Source organism: Camelus bactrianus, chromosome 14 (assembly GCF_048773025.1).
Source record: "Camelus bactrianus isolate YW-2024 breed Bactrian camel chromosome 14, ASM4877302v1, whole genome shotgun sequence".
Lineage (NCBI taxonomy): Eukaryota > Metazoa > Chordata > Mammalia > Artiodactyla > Camelidae > Camelus > Camelus bactrianus.
Genome location: NC_133552.1, coordinates 18,354,823 through 18,378,181, shown reverse-complemented (window position 1 = coordinate 18,378,181; position 23,359 = coordinate 18,354,823). Strand labels below are relative to the sequence as shown.

The 23,359-nt window shown below is 44.5% G+C and overlaps 1 long non-coding RNA gene and 1 other non-coding gene across 3 annotated transcripts; both read right to left on the bottom strand.

Moving 5' to 3' along the window:
- Positions 1 to 307: 307 nt before the first annotated feature.
- Positions 308 to 21,237, bottom strand: LOC123615774 (uncharacterized). 2 transcript variants are annotated; one of them, XR_012511712.1, is made up of 2 exons: positions 20,886 to 21,237; positions 308 to 1,144 (listed from the first exon to the last, which is right to left on the bottom strand). It is a non-coding gene; the product is annotated as an uncharacterized LOC123615774 (long non-coding RNA). The 2 variants fall into 2 exon arrangements; XR_006723457.2 differs by having other exon boundaries at positions 20,894 to 21,237.
- On the bottom strand, positions 21,090 to 21,161 carry TRNAE-UUC (transfer RNA glutamic acid (anticodon UUC)). Its single transcript has one exon. It is a non-coding gene; the product is annotated as a tRNA-Glu (tRNA).
- Positions 21,238 to 23,359: the final 2,122 nt, after the last annotated feature.

Genomic DNA, 23,359 nt, shown 5'->3' with positions numbered 1-23,359 from the left:
GTGACAGAAACACTGTCATTAACGATGTTGTGTAATCTTCCTTTTTTGTTTTGGCCTATGGTAAATTAAGATCATTTCCCTCTCCTCTTGAAAAGATTCAGCTGTCCTGTTTCTCATTCTCTCCCCCACCTCAGATACACAGCGTCTCCCCTCCAACTCCCACCCCAGCCCCCCGGCCCCTCTCTCTTCAGCTCTCCCTCCTGTTCCCACACCCATCAGCCACTGACTCACCTCCCCATGTTTTCCTCAGGGATCTGACCAGTAGCCTCCCCCTTTCCCTTTTAATTTAGGGTTGTGACATCTTGCCTGGCGAGGTCACTAACCTTTATTTAGGAGACCGGGAGCCATTACCCACCACCACAGAGGCTGCCCAACCCTCCCGCCTTGGAATTTGGTCTGAAGGCGGCATTACTGCCACGTGCAGGCTTCTGGTGGGAAACCTGTTCCTGGCACTGAATTTTTGGTGGTTGTTTTTGGTGCAGTGGGAACTGAACTGAGTGGCCTTTTGTTTGAAGCCAATCCAGTGGTGGCCAAGCACGGGGCAAAGCCAACCTTTTGCTACAAGTCAATGCCAGTTCTGAAAAGCAGGGTGTTTCAGGCACTAAAGCTTGGGTTAATAAAAAACTAAAAGCAATTATAATATTACCATTTGTATTAGTTTCCTAGGGCTGCAATTACTACAAATTGCCACAAACTGGATGGCTTAAAACAACAGAAGTTTATTCCCTCACAGTTCTGGAGGCTAGAAGCTTAAAATCAAGGAGCTCTGTCCAAAGCTTTCGGGGGATATTTCCTTGCTCCTCTTAGCTTCTGGCGGCTCCGGCCATCCCAGGTCTTGTAGATTCGTCCCTCCAACCTCCGCCTCCATCTCCACGTGGCCTTCTTCTCAGTGCGTGCATCTCTGTGTCCTCTGCTCTCCTCAAAGGACATCATTCATTGGGTTTGGGATCCACTTTAATCCAGCATGCTCTCATAGTAACTAAATGCACCTGCAAAGACTAGTTCCAGATCTGAGATTCCAAGTGGACACGAACTTTGGGACACTATTCAACCCAATGCATTACTTTAAAGACTTAGGAAGATAGATTTTTTTAAAACATTTCTGAATTTCTTCATATTCTCTGGCATATCTCTCAAGTATCATCTAGAGGAGAAGGGAAGCAATGAAAGAATATAGTATGTTAATTAGGGGATTTTTTTAATCCCAAAGTGTTCCCACAAAGCTAATTTAAATGTAGGGACCTCTATATGACCCAGCAATCCCACTCCTGGGCACCTATCTGGAGAAAACTCTAATTCAAAAAGACAGACAGGAGAGATTGGGAACACCAGATCATTTGTGTGCCTGTGCTCTGTGCTCTAAATAAAATTAGTTCCATTAAAAAAAAAAAAAAGATACATGCTCTCCATTGTTCATAGCAGCACTGTTTACAATAGCCAAGATATGGAAGCAACCTAAATGTCCATTGACAAATGATTGGATAAAGAAGCCGTGGTATATTTATACAATGGAATACTACTCAGCCATAAGAATGAAATAATGCCATTGGCAGCACATGGATGGACCTAGAGATTATCATACTAAGTGAAGTAAGTCAGACCGAGAAAGACAAATATTATATGATATCACGTAGATATGGAATCTAAAATATGATACAAATGAAATTATTTACAAAACATAAAGAGACTCACAGACATAGAAAACAAACTTACGGTTCCCAAAGGGGAAGGTAGGGGGAGGGATAAATTAGAAGTTTGGGATTAGCAGGTACAAACTACTATATGTAAAATAGATAAACAATAAAGCCCTACTGTATAGCACAGGGAATTATTTTCAATATCTTGTAATAAACCAGGAATGGAATAGAATATGAAAAATAATACATATATGTGTATAACTGAATCACTTTGCTGTACAATGTGCAGAAACTAACACATTGTAAATCAACTATATCCCAATAAAGATTAAAATAACAAAATTAAAAATTAAAAAAATAAACTTAGGAGCATCAAGAAAAAAAAAAATCACAATCCTCCTTAGTGTTTATTTTTCAGCTCAATATACTCATCTCCTCTTTGGGAAGAGGCCCTTTCCTCTGTGCCTCACCTCTCCCACCTCCCAAATTCAGGTGCTGCCTTAAAGTACTTACCTGCAAAGACAGGTACATACTGTACGAACAGCAGAAATGTTAATGTGAAGTGTGGAAGAAAGATCCCTTAGGGCTTTCAAAGCCTCGCTTTAGAGTGAATTAAACCTTATTTGTACAAACTTTGCATAAGCTTTTCTTAAAATGGAGCCAAATAATATTCAGTAACTAGAACTAAGGTGGCCTTTCTACTACTTAAATTTCCAGTTCCTATGTCCACACAATTATAGTGAAAGGAGCAAAGTCAATGACCAGGATACTTCAGATCCAAAATTCTGTTTAAAAAAAAAAAAAACATAAAAATAAACCAATTTAAAAAAAAAAAAACACTGGTTCTCAACCAGGAGGAATTTTGCTCCCTGGGGAGCATTTGGCAATATAGGGGATATTTTTGGTTGTCATGCTTAGAGGGGTGCTACTGGCAACTAGAGACCAGGGATGCTGCTAAACATCCTACAAAGCACAGGAAAGCCCTTCACCACAAAGAATGATCCAGCCCCAAGCATCAATAGTACCAAGACAGAGAAGTCTTGGTGTAACACGAAGAAAATCTACAACCACATTTGGATCACATTTCACTCCTGCTCAAATGGCTGCACGTTATCTTTGAAAATTCAAGCTCCTTGGCCTTTAAGACCTTCCAAAACTTTCCCCAGGTTCCCTTTCCAGCCTTCTCTCTCACTACTCCCAATATGAACTCTTCTTATCTACTACCCTGAGCCTGCAGTTACCCTGCTCACCCTACTTTGAAAATGTTTCCTCCTCTCTCACCCTTAGAGCTCATCTGTCCTCCAAGGACCAGCTCAAGCTCCTCACCTTCCAGAAAGTCTCTGGGACCAGTCTTCTCCTCTCAGTCTCATCTTGCCTTCCTCTCCCCTCACTCAGGACACTCCAGCCACACTGGTCCTCCTTGCTGTGCCACTAACACACCAAGCTCTGTTCCCCTCTCCTCATCTGGCTCCTTTTATGACTGGCAGCTTATTCTTTAGATTTTCAGCTTAAATGTCATCAACTCAAAAAGGCCCTCCTTGAGCCTCCTATTCACTGCCCAAGTGCTCTGTCATCACTCTATCTGGTTCCTTCCTAATATTTATCTCTGCACAGTGTCCTGTTTATTCACCTGCTTGCTTCTTTCCTGTCTTTTTTCTCACACTAGGATGAGCACTCTGAGGGCAGGAAACTTGTTTAGCTTTTTATCAATATGTCTCAGCCCTTTCACAATTAGTCTGACTCATAATAAGATGTTCAATAAATATTTATTAAGTGAATAAATGAATGAACTCATAGGCAGATATTGTAGAAATTGTTTTTTAATGGAGGTACTGCGGATTAAACCCAGAACCTTGTGCATGCAATTCATGTGCTTTCCCACTGAGCTATACCTACCCCCACCATTGAACTCTTGAGGAACATACCTCTCATTCTCAAGAGCAGAACTGCCCCACCCCCATAGTACAGCATGATGCTCTGGGTAAGTTTCTAGTAATTGTGCACTGGATGAGTAAGTGCCCGCCACAAATTTATTATCTGTAGAGCTTACATTCCAGTATTTCTAGATCTAGACCCCACAGTGGACCTGTTTTATTGTTCATTCTAAGTGGTGGGTGTGGGAGCAGGAGGCAATACTCTGACTGATTAGGTAAATTACCTGGTAGCCACTACATTCTGATGAGGATTTCAGAATTGCTCCAATTCTGTTTTATGGCACTATCATGCCTTGTTTATTATCGCTAGTCTTCATACTCTTTCCAGGAATAAATTTCCATTAATCTGTTTATCTAAATCTATGCAGTTCCTTGCTCTGCAGAGAGGCTCTCAATTCTTTGATTTTCCTCCCCTGGGGCAGTTGCAAAGGAGATCTGACAGTGTTCTTATGAGGCATTGTGCCATATTTCCTCCAGTCACCTACGGCAGAGATGCTAACTATCTCCTGATACTCCTTTTCCTCATGGTTGTAGACTGTTTAGTTGGGACACAGCCACCCTGGTTGAAGCCCACATTTCCCAGACTCCTTTGCGCTGAGGTACGGCCATGAGACAAAGTTCTAGCCACCAGAATATGTATGGTATGTGTGCGGCTTCCTGATGGTGAGCTTGAAAGGTGAATGCTTTCCTCTTCTTTCTCTTTTCTGGCTTAAATGTGGATGAGGCAGTGTCCACCCTGCAGATGAGGGCAATATTCCAACAATGGCAGAACAACAAAGTTGAAGGCAATCAGGTCAATGACTCCATGGCTGCCGTGCTGGCCTGGATTCCTTAGGCTCAGAAGATTCTGTGGGAGAAAACACTTTCTATCTTGTTTAATTGACTGTTATTTGGGGTCTATCAGATGACCTGATAGCCTTACCCTTTCCTACCTTCCCCACTAAGAAAGTCAGCAGTACCGTCCCAGTTTTGCCAAGCTGCAATAAAGAGGGGTTATGCTGCTTTCCCCCCCAACCCCTCTCCACCCCTCATCCCCATCATCCAGTAAAATTGGCAGAAATGGGAGCACTGAGGCAGGACTTCCCGCCTCTCTCTGCTGCCTCTCCTTGGCTGCTCGTAGCTCCTTCCAACCTCGCTCTTAACCACGGGCACTGATCAGGTAGCACAACACAGTATGAGTAAAGGATTATTTTAAGGGATCCTGAGCAGGCTTATCTCCAGCCAGCAGTGCTTTTTTACATTCCCAGGTGGAATTCACCCCATTCCTTTTTCTCAGCTTTCCCTGAGGTTTCATTTACCTGCACCAACACCGAGCGTGGTTCCTTCAGGTTTTAAGGATGCCTCCAGAACTTGTGATCTGAGTCTGTCTCTGTGGATTGTTTTCAGGTTATCAGAGACCCCCCTCAAGCATGAATACTCTTTACCAGCATCAAAGTGCTTTGCAGTGGTCTCCATTTACCATTTGTTGAAAATAGATGACCTTAGTGTCCCTCAGCTTTCTCAATGGAAGCAGCCAAGAAAAAAGATGGGAGAGTCGACTTGTTCATGTGACAAGTGTAGGTAGAGCCCCTGCTTAGGTGCCAGCATAGGCACTGAGGATGCATCGGAGAGTAAGACAGACGAGGTCCCTGCCTCCCAGAGCTCCCGTTTTAGTGGGGGAGACAGGCGCCGAAGAAAACCAGGAAGACCTAGGAAGGAGAGAGAAGGAGAAGGGGAGCTAGGACAGGGAGAAGAATAAGTTGGCTCACATTGTGATGAACGCGCTATGAAGAAAACACAACAGGAGGTGGGCCAGGCAGGCCTCTCCCAGGAGAGACTGATTGAGCAGAGGCTTGAAGGACACCATGCCAGTTGTGGGGATAAAGATCTGGGGAAGAATTCCAGAAGAGGGAACAACAGATGCCAATGCCTGGGGATGGGAACATGCTGAGTGTGCTGAGGGGCAAATGGACAACCCTTGTTGGCTACAGTGACACGACTAAGGAGGAAACGCATGAGATGCATCTGCTCAGCCTCCTCCCAGCCCTCAAAAGTCCACACATGAAGTTGGAAAGGCGGGCCTGAGGGTCAGGAAAAGAGGAAACGAGAGGCCTACCCTTAACCAATGTCTTTCCCAAGGAGAGAGGAGCTTAAGAATTCTCTGAACATCTGTTTCAACTGCACCCAGGCCCTCATGATCTCAGGGTCCTTTAGAGAGGGCTCTGCCTCTGTTTACACTTGGATGTGTGGTGATTATGGTGATGACGATAGGCATTGACAATTGAAAGCTTCGCTAAACTTTAGTGTTAAACGTATCCTCTTCTAAATTCTCTAAAATATGTACCTTCTAGCACAAGCAGAAAGTAAAACTTCCTCTTCTGGGGAGGGGGTAGGGTATAGCTCAGCATGTACGAGGTCCTGGGTTCAATCCCCAGTATCTCCACAGGAAAAATAAATAAATAAAACTTCCTTTTCTAAGACTCACTACTTAATAGAACAGCTCATCCTAAAGCAGAACCAAGAGTCTAAAAAGGAAGATTCTTGCCTTGATGCCATTTCTTTCCACATTTAGGATGTTGTAGCCCAGATGGCCTCAACTTAGCCTTGAGTGACCCAAAACAAAGGTTCTGATCAGGTCTCTGGGATGACTGAGATGGGCTCATGTGACTCATTTTATGGCTTTGGGCCTCGATTTTATCTTTGAAATGAATCTAAATGCCTTGGAGACTAATATCAGCTAATTGGTAAGTAGCCTCTAGAGTCTACCTGTTCTCATTTTTGTAAATCATGCCTCTCTCTGTGGCATACTTCCCATAATTTTCCAGAAATTCCTGACAGATCTGTGATCAGTTATTCATTCATTGACTGGGCAGTCAATGGCCAGACCAGGATGGACAGGATGGCCATGGTCCCTGCCTTCAAGAAACTAAGTCTAGTGGAGAACACAGATACTCAGCAAGTAATTTCTAGAGTAAGTGCCATGCAGGAGAAATTCAGGTCCTTTTGGAAACAGCCAACTACAATGCCCACCCCTAGGCTTAGAGAATTCAACTCTCCTTGAAGGTCTCATTCATCTTGGGAAATTGGTTCTAGCCTTTAAGGATTGTTTTGCTTCCTGTCACCTATCTCCCTAAGCATGGCCCAGCCCCATCTTTCTCTAAATATACTTCTGAGCAGTGTAACAGAAAAAGTGATGTGGGGTGATGGAAAGACCCAGCATTTGGCCTGAGATGCTCTGGGCTCAAATCCCAGCTCTGCCTCTGAGAAGTACCCCCACACGCTGAGGACAATAACTCCTCCCCCTCCCACCCCACAAGGATTATTGTGAGGATCCACGTGATCATTTACATGAAAATGCTTCACAAACCATGGAGTATTATTCTCATGTCAGCTGCTATTTCACAAGTCTTAGCATATTCTGGACTTCAGCTTTTCCTGACACTAATATACAGATTCCTGCTATTCTTTTGTGGCACCCTTCATTACATGCCCCTCCTTCCATCTTTTGTTGGTGTTCATTTAAAATCAGAGCTACAGCAGCCTTCCCCCACCGCCACGTTGGCTCTTTTAGCTGCCTCTTCCTTTTCTTCCTTGTGATTTTTTTTTTTTTTTTTTTTTTTTTTTTTTTGTCCTCGTACAGATACGGTGAACCTTATAACCTTCCTGGGGTCATTTCAGAGTCATCCTCAACTCCAAATTGCAGACATCCCTCTATTCCGTTTACTAACTTGGAAAATCAGCAAACTCCTTTTAATCCAAATCAAAATGATCTCTCACAGCCTGGGGTCAAGTAAGAATCGGGGTAGCCCTGGCTTTTCCGTGAAATCACTCCCATCTGGTGGTGGTCGTGGAGGAACTATATGGAAGCTCTGGGAGTCAAAATTCCCTTGAGAATCTAAGGAGGTGGTTCAGAGAACCCAGCAGCTATCTATCTAGGGACTCCTTCTCACACCCCAGAGTTTTCTTAGGGCTCCCAGACTCACCCTATAACTGGCCTCTTCAAATGGAGAAGCTGGGTCTCCCCTCACTGGCCCACCACCACAGAACACCACCTTGGCCTCCTGGGCAGCTGGTGGTTGGTGATGAGGGCAGGCTGGCCTGGGGGCAGGGCATTTCTCCCAGGACCTGCCAGAGACAGTTCACGCGTGAGCTTCCCTTCCTCATCCAGGCAAGCCTACTGACCCTGATGTCACCCAGCCAGCCGCGTTCCTGCCCTCTCTGTTCCTGACCATCACAAAGGGCTTTACATCCGAGCACTTAGAGCCAGAGCAAGTGTCTCCTAATCTTCCACTCAGGGAGTTCAGCGATTGCCAGGTGACTTCACAGGCAGGATTGGGGAGAACTCCTGAGGCAGGCAAGCATGGAGAGACTGTGGATTAAGCTGGTATTAAGTACAAACACATGAAAACTCAAGCACACAGAAAGGAAATTAACATCACTTTTTGTCCCACTTCAGTGAAAGAGATCCCTCCTGTGTAACTGCAGCTCAGGCACAATTTCTTTATTGCAAGTGTCTTGCCGCCAACGACAATAGACAGAGAAGCAAGTGGGATGGATGACAAAACCCCGGGTTGTTACTGTGAGGGGAGGGGCCTCGCATGATACTGGAAGGACTCCGCTATGGAAGCAGCCTTTCCCAGCTGTGGACACCTCGGCTGCAGTCCCCAGCTCAGAATTCACAGCTTGCTTCCCTGGCCAAGGCAGTGTGGTCCCTGGAAACACAAAGAAACACCCACAAAGAGCAGCCCATTAAAAAGGATGAAGCTCTTGAGTAAAGAACCAAAGCATGGTGGGGCTGTGGCTGCTCCCCAGCTCCCTGACCTCTGCTTTACCAGGCGACAGTAGCTTTCTCCCGAGTGACTTGTGAGGAATCCCAGGAGAGGGTGCATGTGTTTTCAAACAAAGACACAGGAGCTCTTTGGTTGCTGCGCAGGACTGAGACTTTCTCTCTCTCTTTCTTTCTTTCCTTTTTTTAGCCTTCTTAATTCAATTTACCCATCTTCCATAGTCATTACCAAATGTCACTGAATCCCCCGTGTCAGATGGAAATAACTACTGTTTGCCTGAAACCCAGGTTCGTTTATGTGCTGGAATATGACACATCTTAGAAATGCCAAATCAAGAAGCATTCTGAAAAATAAGCACTCGCAAGAAAAAGAGAATGTAACTGTATAGTGTCCAAAACACTCAACTGGGAAATAGCTTCATTTTCCTTTGGCTGCAGTCAGAGCCATTAAAGGGGTCTCATCTTTCTAATTCTGAGTACTTCTTAACAATGTGTGAACCTATAGGTTCTGGCAAGACTGAGGGCTTTGTTGTTGCTTTGGTGATGATTTCAGAACTGTTTTAAGAGTTTCTTGGAGTTGTTTAAGAAAGTTTTTCTTCTTTATTTTCTCCTTTTCTTTTCTTTTTTTTTTTTTTCTTTTTCTTTTTGGTTTTATGGAAATATTGACCCATGAGGATTTACTTAAATCCTCCTTGGTTATAGGCCTCCAAAGACAAAGCCATATCCATGGCAACCACAGGCCGCCCAGCAGAAGAGAGAACACACCAGACCCAGAACATAATAGCTCTGTTTACTGATGACTAAGATCTTGAAAGCACTACTGTACATGCCGACTCCCGGCTCAGGGCAGGACTCCAGGATGTCCTCACCCTCCAGACCCAGGAGTCTATAATCAGAGCCACAGAAAGGGAGAGAAGCCCTTTTCCCAGCCCTTGGATGTTCCTCCTCCCTGGGAGGGAGGAATGTGCCACTTCTCGCAAGGCTCCCGATAGTCCTGCTGAAGAGGAAACTGTGAGCCAACAGGAGAAGGGGGCAGGGGCAGGGACAGGGCAAGTCACATGGAGGGGAGCACACCAGCTGGAACCTCATGGGAGCCCGAGGTGGGGGCTGGCGTTCCTGCCCATCTGCGAGCCCTCTGAGGACAGCCTCGTGCCCAGGCCACCTAACCTCCGGAGGTAGAGGCACCCCTAGCAGGAGCCCTACTAGAGCCGCGGTCACAGCCAAGCTGTGATTTACCCGTTGACCCCCTTCTTGCACCAGCAGACCTAATTCCATGCATCTTTTCCAGGTGTGGGTAAAAATCTGGCAAACACACAAACCCAAGTAAAGGGTTGTGCGCACGAAGCACCTCCCCACTTTCCGATACAAGCCAGTCAAGTCTCGGGCTTAGGAAGCGCCCTCACATACCTAGCCCTGCCTTCCCTCCAGAAAGTGAGTTCATCCGAGAAAATGCCAAAATGAAAAGAACTCCTGCCCAAGATGCATTAATTTCAACCCAAAACACACTGGAGCCCTCCCTGGGAGGATTTCAGTTACCTAGATCTGGGAAGGAGAAGGGGTAGTGAAAGATGGGGAGGATGGAAGTGGCCAGCGATCCATTCCGATCATGCGCCTGCACTCCCCCCAGGGTCTCCCAGTAAAGGAGAAAGGCCATCCCCAAGGCACTTAAAATTGCTGGAAACTTCTTCCAAAGAAAAGAAGGTGGGACAAAGCAAGCACTTCCTTTGTAAGCAGCTTCGGGGTTTTATCAGTTTTCTTTGCCTGGCATCTACATACATATTTATTTGAATGTTTTAGAAGTTTCAGCCATAAAAAGTTTGAAAGTCACAGCTCTAGAGACAAGAAAAGGGGATGAACAGCAGGAGGAGGAGGAGGAGGGACCGAAGAGGAAGGGTCTTAGAGTGCCTACTGGGCACCTTTATATTGGTTTGTTCACACTTCCATTGACCTGATCACATGGGCATTGCATTTTCTACTGGTTTTTACTTGAAGAACTAGTATTTGAAGAAAATACAGAATTTCCCCCCAAAGTCACATATTGGCAGTAGAATCAATTCTAAGCCCTGTGTCAAGTTGAAGCTGTAACCCAAGCTATTTGATTCACCTCCCAGCTTTATTTCTCTGTAAAACTAGTAGCTGTTTGCACATGATTACAGATGACAAAATAAAGAAAGCTTACGCAGTCTGCCAAGCTTTGATGAGAAATTCAGAATGTTTGGGGACCTGCTAATATCCCCACAGGTCCTACGCTGAAGCAATCACTGTGATCAAACCCTCGGTGCCATATTTACTCTAAATTCTAAAAACTCTCTGCTGAAAAGTGGGACTCTGTTTCTTGTCACCAGTGCCCCAGCTGCTCTCTGTTTCAGATCCCAGTGCTTCGGAGATGTTTAGGTTGCTCCGTTTTTACCATCACATAGCGAGAACTTCGTGGAATTGCTGGGAAATGGAGCCAGCTCTCTATGTACAGGGAATTGTCCACAGTGTTCTTCCCAGAAAGGGAACATGGGCTCCAGTTACGAGGCAAAGTGGAAAGGATTTTGGAGAAGCTCTGTTCAGAGCTGTGCGCTGGGCAACCCCTTCCTGCACAGAACCAGCTTTTGTGCTCAAAAAGGCTCATGGAAGCAGCCACAGTTCTTTGACCAGAACTGCTAGCTTTTAAAAAATTTTGACCAATTGGGAATCTCGCCAGAGAAGGCTGGGTCTAGCTTCAGCATCCAGGGCGAACAGAGTTGTTGAGGTAACATCGCCCCCAGGTGCACTGCATCTGGTCGCTGAGATCATTTCATTCATCAGTGGCTTGTGGCCCACGCAGAAGGTGGAGAATGAATCCATGACACCAACTTAAAAAAGACTCTTCCATTAGCTGCACACTTGACCCCAGAACATCCCCAGGAACTGTTGACCTTGTTTGACCTAACTCAGCCCTGGGTGGAACAAGCAAGCAGTTGGTGGTGAGCAAAAGACAGAGGACCTCGTGTGTCTACACTGGAGTTCAACAGCAATGCATCTACCCCTGTGTCTATACCTAGTCATCTAAAACTAAACAGCCCAGAGGGGAGGGGATAGCTCAGTGGTAAGGCACATGCTCAACATGCATGGGGTCCTGGGTTCAATCCCTAGTACCTCCATTAAAAAAATAAATAAACCTAATTACCTCCCTCCTTCAAAAAAAATAATAAGGAAGTAAATGAAATTTTAAAAAAATTAAAAATAAACAGCCAAAACAAAACAAAAAACCCATACAACCAACCAACATTATCCTTCCCCTTGTCATACCACTCCCCCCCGCCCCACCCCAAGTATTCACAGAAATACTACTATTGCTTCCTCTGTCTGCTGGCAGAACAATAAAACCCTAGGCTGTCTCTTCTGGTCTCTCTGCATCCCCTCTACCCACTACTCCCAAGCCAGTTACCCTCCCTTCACCAGCATCTAACTACCTCTGTGTCGTGCACCTAGGGATGGTGGCCAAAGTCATTATAACGAATCTTTAGTCCTTAGGCTCCTAATGTTTCTTGTTCTCACTTAATTTCTTTTAACTTTTTATTTTGAAATAATTGTAGATTCATAAGAAGCCGCTAAATATTTAAATGTTAATACTCATTTATGTGAGAGGAGAGCTGTAGTCACACCCTCTTCCCCATAGGTCTCTTTGCCCCTTGGAGGACTCAATCTGAGGAAAAGAGTCATTGGAGACTGGAGATTTATGAACTCTTGGTGGGGAGGGGTCTAACCTTCTTGGAAGCAGAATGGTTTTCTACATATATACATGTCTATGTATATTTATATCACATCCTCAGAAGATCATGTTTGAAAAATAGAGTGCTCTCTCTAAATATCCAAGTTATTATGCTTTTATTACTGCTAAGTCTAACATGGAATGAATTCTATTATCTCTTTTTACTGTTTTATTTGTCATACCTGACATTGACCTCTTCCCAGCTTATGAAAGTAGCCATTATTTCGGCTAACCCTCAGCTAAGAATTCAAATTATTGTGATTCTTGATATGAAATTTCATTTTGATAAATCTCCCAGGGGTTTCCATACCCAGCAGATCAGAAATCCACCTGAAAACAATTAAAAAAAAAAAAAACAACACTCCGTGGACCTAGAGATTATCTACTGAGTGAAGTAAGTCAGAGAAAGACAAATGTCAAATGATGTCACTTATATGTGGAATCTAAAAAAATGACACAAATGAACTTATTTACAAAACAGAAACTAGCTCACAGCCATAGAAAAAAACATGGTTACTGAAAGGGAAGAGGCAGAGGGGTAAATTAGGAGTTTGGGATTAGCAGATACAAACTACTACATATAAAATAGATAAATAACAAGGTCCTACTGTATAGCACAGGGAACTATATTCAATAGTTTGAAATAACCTATAGTGAAAAGGAATATGAAAAACAATTTTTACGTATAACTGAATCACTATGCTGTACACCAAAAACTAACACAACATTGTAAATCAACTATAATAAAAAAATTTTTTTAAACACTCAGATTTTCATTTGTAAAAGAGCAGTAAAGAAAAGCAGCACTCCGACGAGAGAGAAATTACCAGATGGGGAAGGCTAATGGGATCTGGGTTAAGCACTTAAAAAGTCTTTAGATGCTAGAAAAGAGCTCACAGTGAATGGCTAATGGACAATCTTGGTTAACTAAGAGAACGTCACTTAACAGATAAAACAGCATTTCCTGTGCAAGACCGAGGGCATCCAGGTTTTGTTCTCCAGTGAGAAGGGGGACTACCCAGGGCACCCTGGGTGAGGGCACGAAGGGGCAGTTTGTGGGCCCGGACCCTTGTCCCTTCAGCCCAGCCCACTGCAGGGATCAGCCCAGAACCTACATTTAAAGTGTGAAAGCGCCAAACAGAAGCTTTCAAAAGGTTGGACAGCTCTGAAACTGGGAACACATTATAGAACATCTCATGCCACTCAACACAGACTCCCAAGCCATATGGATTTATTTTGGGGGAAAAGTTCCTGACTAGGAAAGTAATTATATACCACTTTCAAACATAATTTGGAAAACTGAAATAAGTATAAGGAAAAAAATTAAATGTAACCGTACCATTCAGAAATAGCCACTGTTAACTTTTTGGTGTATTTCCTTCCTGTGTTTATGTATGTGTGTATATTTCTTTCCATACAAAGTTGGACAGAGTTTACAATTCTGCTTTTTCCTGTGTCATTAGATCATCTTGGCTGCAAATAATCAGCTGTACAATATTCCACCATATGGATGTACCATGTGTTCGTTCATTCTCCTGTTATAGGATCTTGTTATCATTTTGAGTATTTTTTAATGATAGATGATGCTGTAAGGGAAAAAACTGCCTTGTTCATCAATCTGTATCTTTGCTCTTCTCTGATTCTTCCCTTGATGTCAATTTCTAAAAGTAAAATTACCAGATAAAAGGAAGAAGCATCTTTATGGCTCTCGATATGTATTACACGCTAAACAGTTTTCCATGAAATTTGTATCAAGTCAGCTTTTCAGTGGGTCCCACAATCACACACAAAGCATGTGCAACAAATGCAGCAAACATGAAGGTACCCAGTTTATAAAATAATTTGCAGCTCAAAGTCTTTGACTGATTCTTCCCCCATAATGTAACAAGATCAGAAGGGACTGGAAAATTTGCAGGCTTTATTAACCAAGACTTTTTTTTTTTTTTTTTTGAAAGACAGCCTAACAAGCAGCCTAGAGCCTCTGCCAGCTTATATATACCTTTGCTCAACTTGGAAAAAGTCACACCTTCCTCAAGACATTTTACAGCCATCTGCCAGAAAATTATCATGGTAAATATCAAATCCATGATGACCACAGAGGACCAGAGGCCCTCTGAGCTGCGCAGTGCACATTCGATGCCCTTGAGAAGTGTCACTGCTGGGCTAGAGGTCTATGTACCAAAGTTTGTGTCTGTCACTACTGGCCAGGTACACGACAGAATCTGTCACATCCTCCCAAGCGCACACCCTCTCTGCAAGACCCCACTGCTGGCAACTGCCAGGCACCATTCAGTGAGAAAACCGAAAACCCCAAACCCCGAAGACTCTTATTTGCCTGAAAATGACAATTGCCCCCCCGAGGGGTCTGCTTTCGCAGGTGTTCCAGCCTGAATTGCCTGCACTCTTCATTTGCTCCATTTAGATGTCCCAGCAGTGCCTCAAATTTGTCAGAGGAGACACATTTCATTCTCTCTGCCCCACTTCTCTGTCTCTCTGGGGATGCTTATCATCTTGGGGTTGTCAAAGAATCATCCCTTCCTTTCACACCCCACCGCTGAGCTGTTGCCAAATTCTGATTATTCCTCCTTCACTTCCCTTAGTGCAGCGCTCTCTCTGCCTCCCTTGAATCTATTAACCCCAATCAGGACATTAACAAGCACAGGTCATGGAAAATTACTTTAGCTTCTGATAACTGTCAGATTCACTGTTCCCACCTCAGACTCAATGAACACATTTGATGCTTACAAAATCTCCTGCCTTCCTCTGCACACCTCACCCTACTCCCTGGCATCTCCTGTATTAGAGCTTAGAATGGAAAACAGCACTGACTGAACAGAGTCACCCAGAGGCAAAAAATAAATGGTGGGTCTCTCTGCATTTGGCAAATGGACTTGCTAAGTTTATACATAATGAAAGAGTCAGGGTCAAAGGTGACGCATACAGACTGCTGCAGGTGTTGGGCCAACATAGCTAAAACCCACTGAGGGTGGAGATAGGGGTTCCCTGATAAGAACAAGGTGGACTCCCCAAGTCCTCTGTCAGATGCTGCAAGATCCGGACAAAATCCTGACAGCCCTCCATTTTCTGCACGCAATTCTGCAATTTTTGCTTTGGCGCTTCCAGTGAAAATCCTAATGCAGGTGACATCCATCAAGCTAACTGCAGTTCTGATGAGACAGAAACCCCCAGCACCAGACACTCCCCCAAAGGCCCACTGTTTCCATTTAAAGGTCAGACTGTGATGTGGGGTACCCCACAGCCTCTCCTGATCCCTCCTTCTGGAACTTCCCCTTAGGGAAAAAGATGGAGGAGAGGTCAGAGCCATCATGAGCTGGTGCCCTGAGCACTTACTTAACGTTTTGGTAAACAGTTTGTGGCAATAACCAATCCCATCTCTTCTCCTTTTCCATTGAGAAGAAAACTAGAAAAAAATGCTGTGTAGTGAAGAATGCGGCCTTGCCCAAAGAGAGGTCTGGCCTTACCCTTGGCTTCTGGGAAGTAATCGATGTCATACCTGAGAGGAGTGTCTTTGTTTAGGGCAGGCGCTGGCCATACTTGATAGCTTTAGGGTGGAGCTGGCCAAGCCAGAAAGACCAACTATGTGACTTAGGGTAGGGGCTTTGGCTCACATGTTATCAGGCAGCCTACAGGAAGAGTTCAACCACATGGGCAATCAATGAATTAATCATGCCTACATAATGAAGCCCCAATAAAAACTCAGGTGGGTGTCCCTGGTTGGCAGTATTCCATGCATGTTGTCACCCATCAATCCTGGGAGGGTAACACATCCTGGCTCCACGGGGAGAGAGAACAACAGAAAACTAGCACTTGGGACCCTCCCAGACTCTGCCATATGCCTCTTCCATTGGCTGATTTCAATCTGTGTCCTTTTCCTGTTATAAACCCTAATTGTGGATACCTCAGCTTTCAGTGAGTTCTGTGGGTTCTTCCAGCACATTACCAACCCCGAGCATGGTTTTGGCAACCCCCCAAACTTGCAGACCATGTCCAAAGTGAGGGCAGTCCTGGGGACTGTGTCTCCAAATATTGCAGTTTGGCTAACTCCAGAAATACGGGCTGAAAGCAAAGTATAATGTGATTTGGTTTAGTCTATAAGGAAGCTTTATTTTATGACAAAGTTGCCAAATTCTGAAAAGAGGTTATGGAAGCCATCTCAAAGACCTGTTAAACATTCTCATCTTCCTATAAAAGTGCAGTCGGTGCTGACCACAAACAGAGAACCTGGCCAGAAGACTCTCAAAGCCCCTCAAATCCAGGGAGTCTCATCTTGGAAGTAGAACCCAGCCTCTGCTTAAACCTCCAGAGTTTTCCCATCACATTTAGAATGAAACCCAGACTTCTTACCTTATTCATGTGTTTTTGTGTGTGTGGAAGATTCCCCAACTAAAATGTAAATCTAAATGGTGCTGGCGCATACCAGCTGCCTATAAATATGTGCTGGATAAATGAGCAGCTCAAATAAAAGGAATATAAAAATGATTATTTTGCCAGTGATATTTTATTTCTGGCTTAATTTTTTTTCTTTCTTAAATTGAGATATAATTCATATACTATAAAATTCAGCCTTTTACATTCAGGGGGGTTTTAGTATATTCACAAAGTTGTGAAACCATCACCAATATTTAATTTCCTTGGCTTAATTTTAAAACCTGTTCCTCCTTCCTCTCCACCACGTGGTTCTAATGAAGGCTGCCAATCATAATACCCCACATGCATCAACCATCGGGAGGGCACGGGGCCCGAGGAAGGCCATGTTCCTCCCCAGCACTTTCCCACAGAAACTACAAAAAGAAAGACCTTCCCTCTTGGTTGGGGGAGCTGTGAGCAATGAGTACGGAGCTGGTGGTATCCGGATCCCTGCCATGTGGAAACAGCTGGTCCATAGTAGGTGAGAATAAATCTGACACACGGACAGACAGAGAGGGAACACTGGTTCTGGTTGTCCCCGAGGCCAGCCACACCACTCCACTTTCCACAGTTTGGTTATATAAGCCAAGCATTCTCTCTCAGGCCTGAACTAGATCCAGTGGCTTTCTGTAACTTGGAACCTAAGATGTTCCTGGGGACAATACAGTCCTTGTCCGGCTCACACATTCCCTCAATGCATGTTTATTAAGTATTTACTGTGGGCAGGGAACTGGCCTTGGAGCATGCGGTCTAGGGAGGGCCGTGGCAAGTGTGGTAAATACAACGAGAGGGAATTGTGCAGAGCAAGCATCTCCCCCCGTGTCAGTGAGGCAGGAGAGGCTTCTGGAGGAAGTAACATCTAAGCTAAGACCTGAAGTTAGAGGTTAGCATCAGAAGACACGTACACAAGATGCTAAGGGGAATTAGAAGAAATTCCCATCAGGCATCTCCCAGCAGGAGAGGTAAGGGATGCTACGTGAAGAACCAGACATTTGAATTAAGCCTTAAAGGGTGGATAAGATGCAGACATTTAGAGAAAGGGCACAAGAGCATTTCAGTAGAGGGAAAATTGAGCAGAGGCCAGATACAGGGCACAGTGAGAAATTACCTGGCATCTGGGGTGCATGGAGGGAAGAGGTAGGAGTAGGTTGCAAAGGTAGGTTGGGAGCACATGGCAGGCCAAAGCCCTGAAGGTACAGGTGCGGGGGCAGCACCCTCAGCTCTGTGCTAGGACGGGCAGTATGATGTGAGATAGAGAAGATGGGTGAGATGGGGGTCAGAGAAACCAGTTTGGTGTCTGGTGCAATAATCCAGGGACCAAGATGATCTGAACCAGAACAGGGGCAGGAGAAATAGGTAAGAACATACCTGGGCAGCACTGAAGAGGTAGAAATGATCAGGTTTAACGTTGCAATGAGAGGTAGAGAAAGAGGAATTCAACATGATAATGATGACAATGATGATGGTGGTAATGACGGCACCCAATGGTCATTGGCCCTAAACTGAGCCAAGCAGCTTATATCCATTATCTTATCTAATCTTCACAACTTTATAAGGTAGGTCCAATTGGTATCCCCATCTTAGGGTCTAGGAAACTGAGGAACAGAGAGATGAAGTAATATGCACAAAGAAAATCTGAATAACATTAAAAAAAAAAAAAAAGGAACCCAGGCAGTAGAGACTTGGGAAGGACAAGGTCATTTCTGCCTAGAATGAGGGTGGGTTGCCTATCTGGGTGAAACTGAGCTCTGAACTTGGGTTTGAATGTGTCACTGCCAGACAGCAATAGCCTTACCTACACTTTCTTCAGGAGTACCCAACACAGAACAAAATTTCAAGGTTTCTTCAGTCAGGATGGATTATCTTGACTGCTCCCTACATCTACCAAGCCTGTCACTCTGTGACAAAAGGAAATTAGATTCACCTGGTAAGCTTTGTTTTTCACAAAGCTATGTAGGATGATTACCCAGTACCCTGTGGTCTTCTAGAGGTTTGCAAATTGATTTTTTGATTATTTGTTCCAGTGATTTTCCAAGTATTCAGTGTTTTTCCAAGTTCTTCAGTTTTACAACGTAGGTGAGTTAAAATTCACATTTGCCTTCCCTTTCTTGTCATAATACGAAGTTTTAATGTTGTGATTATTTAGGAAATTTTTTGCATGTAGCACGTACCTCTGAGGGAACACACATGCAAATCTATGTTACTCTATATACACATGTAGGTGGGCACCAAGGGATCTCTATGCAGACTCGCTCGCTCAGAGTTTATGACCATATGCAAAAATGGAAGCATGTTGAAAACCTATGACTAGTTCAAATAACCCAAATGAAGATCATCACTCTCTAGAAAATATTTGAATTTTACAAAAGGGTGGGGTTGGGTATAGCTCAATGGTAGAGTGCATGCTTCGCATGCCTCAGGTCATGGGTTCAATCCCAGTACTGCCATTAAAATAAAGAAACCTAATTACCTTCCCTTCCAAAAACAAACAAACAAAAAAGACCAAATAAAATAAAATAAAAATTTTTAAAAACCTCAACATTTCAAATAGAAAAATTGTTACAACTGTGTTCATGTAGCTATCCTGTGAACACTAATCGAAAGTGAGATACAACAGAATTTTTCAAATTCACCTTCTCTGCACCCTATCCCCTTTCCTGAAGCCGGGTTTTGGAAGGACTGGTATCTGTCCAGGACACTATGCAAAATTCCATTTTGAGGGATAGAGTCTAAAGTCCAATACTAGGGAATCAGAGGCAAACAGTCCCGGACCCATGCTTCAAGGGTAAAGTGAAGGGCTCGATTAAATGACTGCAAAGGGCATCTGCAACTCAAATAGTCTATGCATCTAAAGACTGATTATGACGATGATTAATGAAAGTTATGGCAAAATGTTTTGTGAAAATACAAGGCTTTAAGAAATGCCAAATAGACCTCAAGGAACCATGTTTCCATAAAATCACACTCTCATTTTATTAAGTACTTGTCTGTAGAAGTATCTACTCTGCTCTGGGTCTCTTAAGTATCGTATGTACCCGAAGGAAGCTTTTGTCAACTTTGTGAGGCCACAAATCTGTTTTATGGAAATGAGCAATTCATAGGATGCATAGATTTAACAGCCTTCATGTTTATGAATTCACCTGCCCTATGAAAACAAGTGTTAAGACAAACAAAACCCACAGCTCCTCAGTGGCAGCCCTCTCCATCAGCCACCCCAACTCCCTTACTCATTTTAGGCCCAGGAGCCCTGAGGACTAGCATTATTCCTTGTTGTTTTCCTAGACCCTAAGTAAAACCTAAATGTACCTTGATTAAACTCATTAAGAATCATCAGTTTCCTACTGGGCCTCTGGCGGATAGAGACATAACATTTTAAACGGTGCTTAAAGCATTCATCCTGTATGTGCTCAATAAATACTGCCTATTATTATTAGACTTTTTATTTTCTTATCATTTCTGTCCTACTGGATTCAAGAAATGCAGATTACCTGCTGATGATCAATTGCTCCCCTAAGCTCCTTATTAGGAATTTTGAATAAGCATAGATTTATCCTAGTGTTTTTCCCATGAAGGATGACATTTTCGTGCCCCTGAAAAATCCCAAAGGACTTTAAAAAGGGAGCACATTTCAAAGTCACATGGATGCCAAGTCTTTTTCACAGACATTTCTCAGTGTAAAAGGCAGTCTGGGAACAATCGGGGACGCTTCTGAGTTCAACACCAGTGGGAAAGAAGTGTGACTTCTAAATGCCTGGAGGTTTTTCCTAATGGCAAATGTTTGGAGAGGTAAGCAAGACAAATGAGCACAGCAGAGGAGGCACTTATTTGGGTAACAGTTGTAAACTGTCTTGTCACACATCAGTACTAAGATTTCTAACTCTAGAGATCTTATTGAGCATATCATGAATTCTTGAAATTTTTTAAACAGAATGTGTCAAATAAATATGTTAGGGCGTGAGAAGAAAGTGTTGCTTTTGCCATTGCCTCACTCCTCGGTATTTGTAATAACCTAATTTTCTTTTTCTTCTGCCCCACCCCCACCCCGCAATAACTGGTTTAGTGAGTCCTTTGGATCGCAAACACAGTAGATTGCACACTGAACCACTCTGCCCTTTAATGATATGTTGTTTTCTGGAAATCTTGCTGTCCTTCTCAAAGGAATAGCTTTAGGCAGCTTAAAAGCCCTATAATGTCCTACAATGTGTCTTCTTTTTTTTCAAAGAGCACTTTTTGGTCATTTGCTCCATATTCACAGTACAAGGAGAAATTACGCAGAAAAACCAGCTGAAACATGTATCTTAGCACGGGACCGGTTGGCTCCCTGCTCCTCAGGTTTAAAGGCTTATTTCAAAAGCTAACTTCGCACTCTTTCGAGTTACCTCCTTACCGCCTGCTCCAGCCAGCCGACCGGGTTTGTGTTGGCTGTGTTCTCAAGCTGGTTCCAGGGCAGACTTGACTCTCTCCGGCCTCGACCTCTCCCAGCTGCTACTGAAATGCAGTTACAGGGTTTTCTAAAAAACACTAGTCTTCTCCTAAATTAAGAGGGGACTTAAGTTAACTTCCCCCCCTCAAAAGGCTTAGCGTTCCCACACCGGGAGTCGAACCCGGGCCGCCTGGGTGAAAACCAGGAATCCTAACCGCTAGACCATGTGGGAGACGACAACACTCACTGCAAGCCTAGGCAAATTGAGTCTTCTCCACCGGCTTCCTCTCGCCCCGCCGCACCCGCCCTCCGCTGTCAGACTTGCTTCTGCGCATGCGGGGACCCCTTCCGGCCGAGCGCTATCCTTCCGCGCCTTGCAGAGGAAGCTCGAATCTAGTTTCTCTCCACGCTCGCGTCTTTGTGATCTTGTTCTGTCTCCTGATTCTGGACACCATTATTCAGAATTCCTTACGAGAAATCCAGCCAAGTAGCATGGTAGTAGTGTTTGGACTGTAGACTCATTAATAAGAAACAAGTGTCTGTTAAGTGAAATAAGTCAGATACAAAAGAACAGCTGTTGTATGATTCCACTTACATGAGGCACCTAGCATAGGCAAGTTTATAGCGACAGAGTCCATGAGAGGTTACCAGGGGCCGAAGGGAGGTGGGAATGGGGATTTAGTGTTTCATGGGGGCAGTTTCTGTTTGGGGGGATGTAAAAGTTTTTCAGACGTTGTGAGTGTAATTGTTCACTTAAAATGGTCAAAACTTTTAGGTTATGTATATTTTATCACAATTTTTAAAAAAACCTTTCAAATGAAAAAAAGAAAAACACGTGTCGTGTGGAGCCGTAAAAGAGCCACCGCAGAGGCCCGAGTGGGCTCGGCGCTCGGTCCCTGGTGGCCGCTGACCAGCCCCGGGGCAGCCGCTCGGAGCGCAGCGGACACGGCCTCTGTGCAGCCCGCCCGGCTCGCCCTACGCCAGGCACAACCTCCCGCAAACGCACGCGCAACGCACGCGCCGTGGGCCCCGGGCCGATGGGGCTGCAGAGCCCGGGGGTCCCTAGCGTCCAGGCTTGTGTCTCTCCCCTCCGCTCTGTGCAGGGCCGGCCGCAGGCCGTATCTCGTCCCCGGGAAGTTTCTCTTTCCCCTCAAGAAACAGGAGCGAGGGCCGCCTGGAAGCCTGGAACATTCGAGGTTCTGTTGACTCAACGGCAAAAGGCAGGGCTTGTGTCACTGAAAAGTTGGGGGATGGTGGGTTGTGAAGGTAGTTTAAAAATCTGGAGAGTGTCCCTCACTGCAAGCGGGCGTGATTGATGGAAGGTCCCGGTGGTTTCCCAGCCTGGTCTGGACTGGAAGCAGCATTTCGCTGGGAGCAGTTTTTCTGCTTTACAATCTGCTGCATGGATTAGGGAAGCACAAAGGGCCAGTTATTCGGGCAGCGGGTGTGGGAGAGCTGCGGTCTTGGGGTCCTCGTGGCGGCTTAAACTACATAGAAGTTGTTTCCACTTGCGCCGGGCACTTTGGAGCCCGTTTAAAAGCTAGTTTTGGTTCTCCTCTCTCGCCTCCTCTCTTCCCACCTGTCAAAGGGTCTTAGAAGGTGCTCGCTCTAAGGCTTCCATTGTGACATTCATCAGCAAGAGAGGAGGGGTGGAAAGAGACCTAAAATAGAAACGATTCTTACATTTATGAACACGAATGAAGCTCCCTGAGAGGAAATCAACATAATCCGCCAACACTGAACCTTAATGACGTTCTGAAGGAAAATCACAACCTACTGACTGCAGACCTAGTATGTGTATTAGACACGTTCAAGTGTTTGCTCTTTTAACCCTCACAGTGTACCCCCGAGGTAGGTCTTACCCACATCTTTGAGGGTTCTTCCTGTACTATCTTCTAACAGTTTGTGGGTTGTTTGTTTGTTTGTTTGTTTGTTTATCAGTGAGACAGCTGCCTTCCTTTGAGGGACATCTGTTTTGGAAGAGTAAAGAAAACTCTCCAAAACAGACCTCATCAACTACAGAATATCCTACGTCTGTGGTTCTCACTCTGGGGCCAGAGATTTCACCTATACCTTTCAGAATTTTGTATTTCCACTTAACGATAATTCTTTTTTAAAAATATCCTACCAGTTTTAAAGATAAAAGTTCCCGATGTAACCTATACATTGGACAGCACCATCCTTAGGATATAACCAAAATGAAACTTTTCTTTGGTCTCTTACTAGCCCCAGACTGAAATTTGTTCGGTTTTTCCCTTGTCACTGGATGAGAACTTGAGCAGTGACAGAAAGCTCTGTAGTCACTTTAACTCTATACTCTATAGCAAGGTCCAGGACAATGTTCTATTCAGCAACTCAGTCTTCATTCTAGATAGTTCTCCCCCACCGCCCCATCTTGGGCATGACTTCGGGCTATGAACAGTGGTGAGC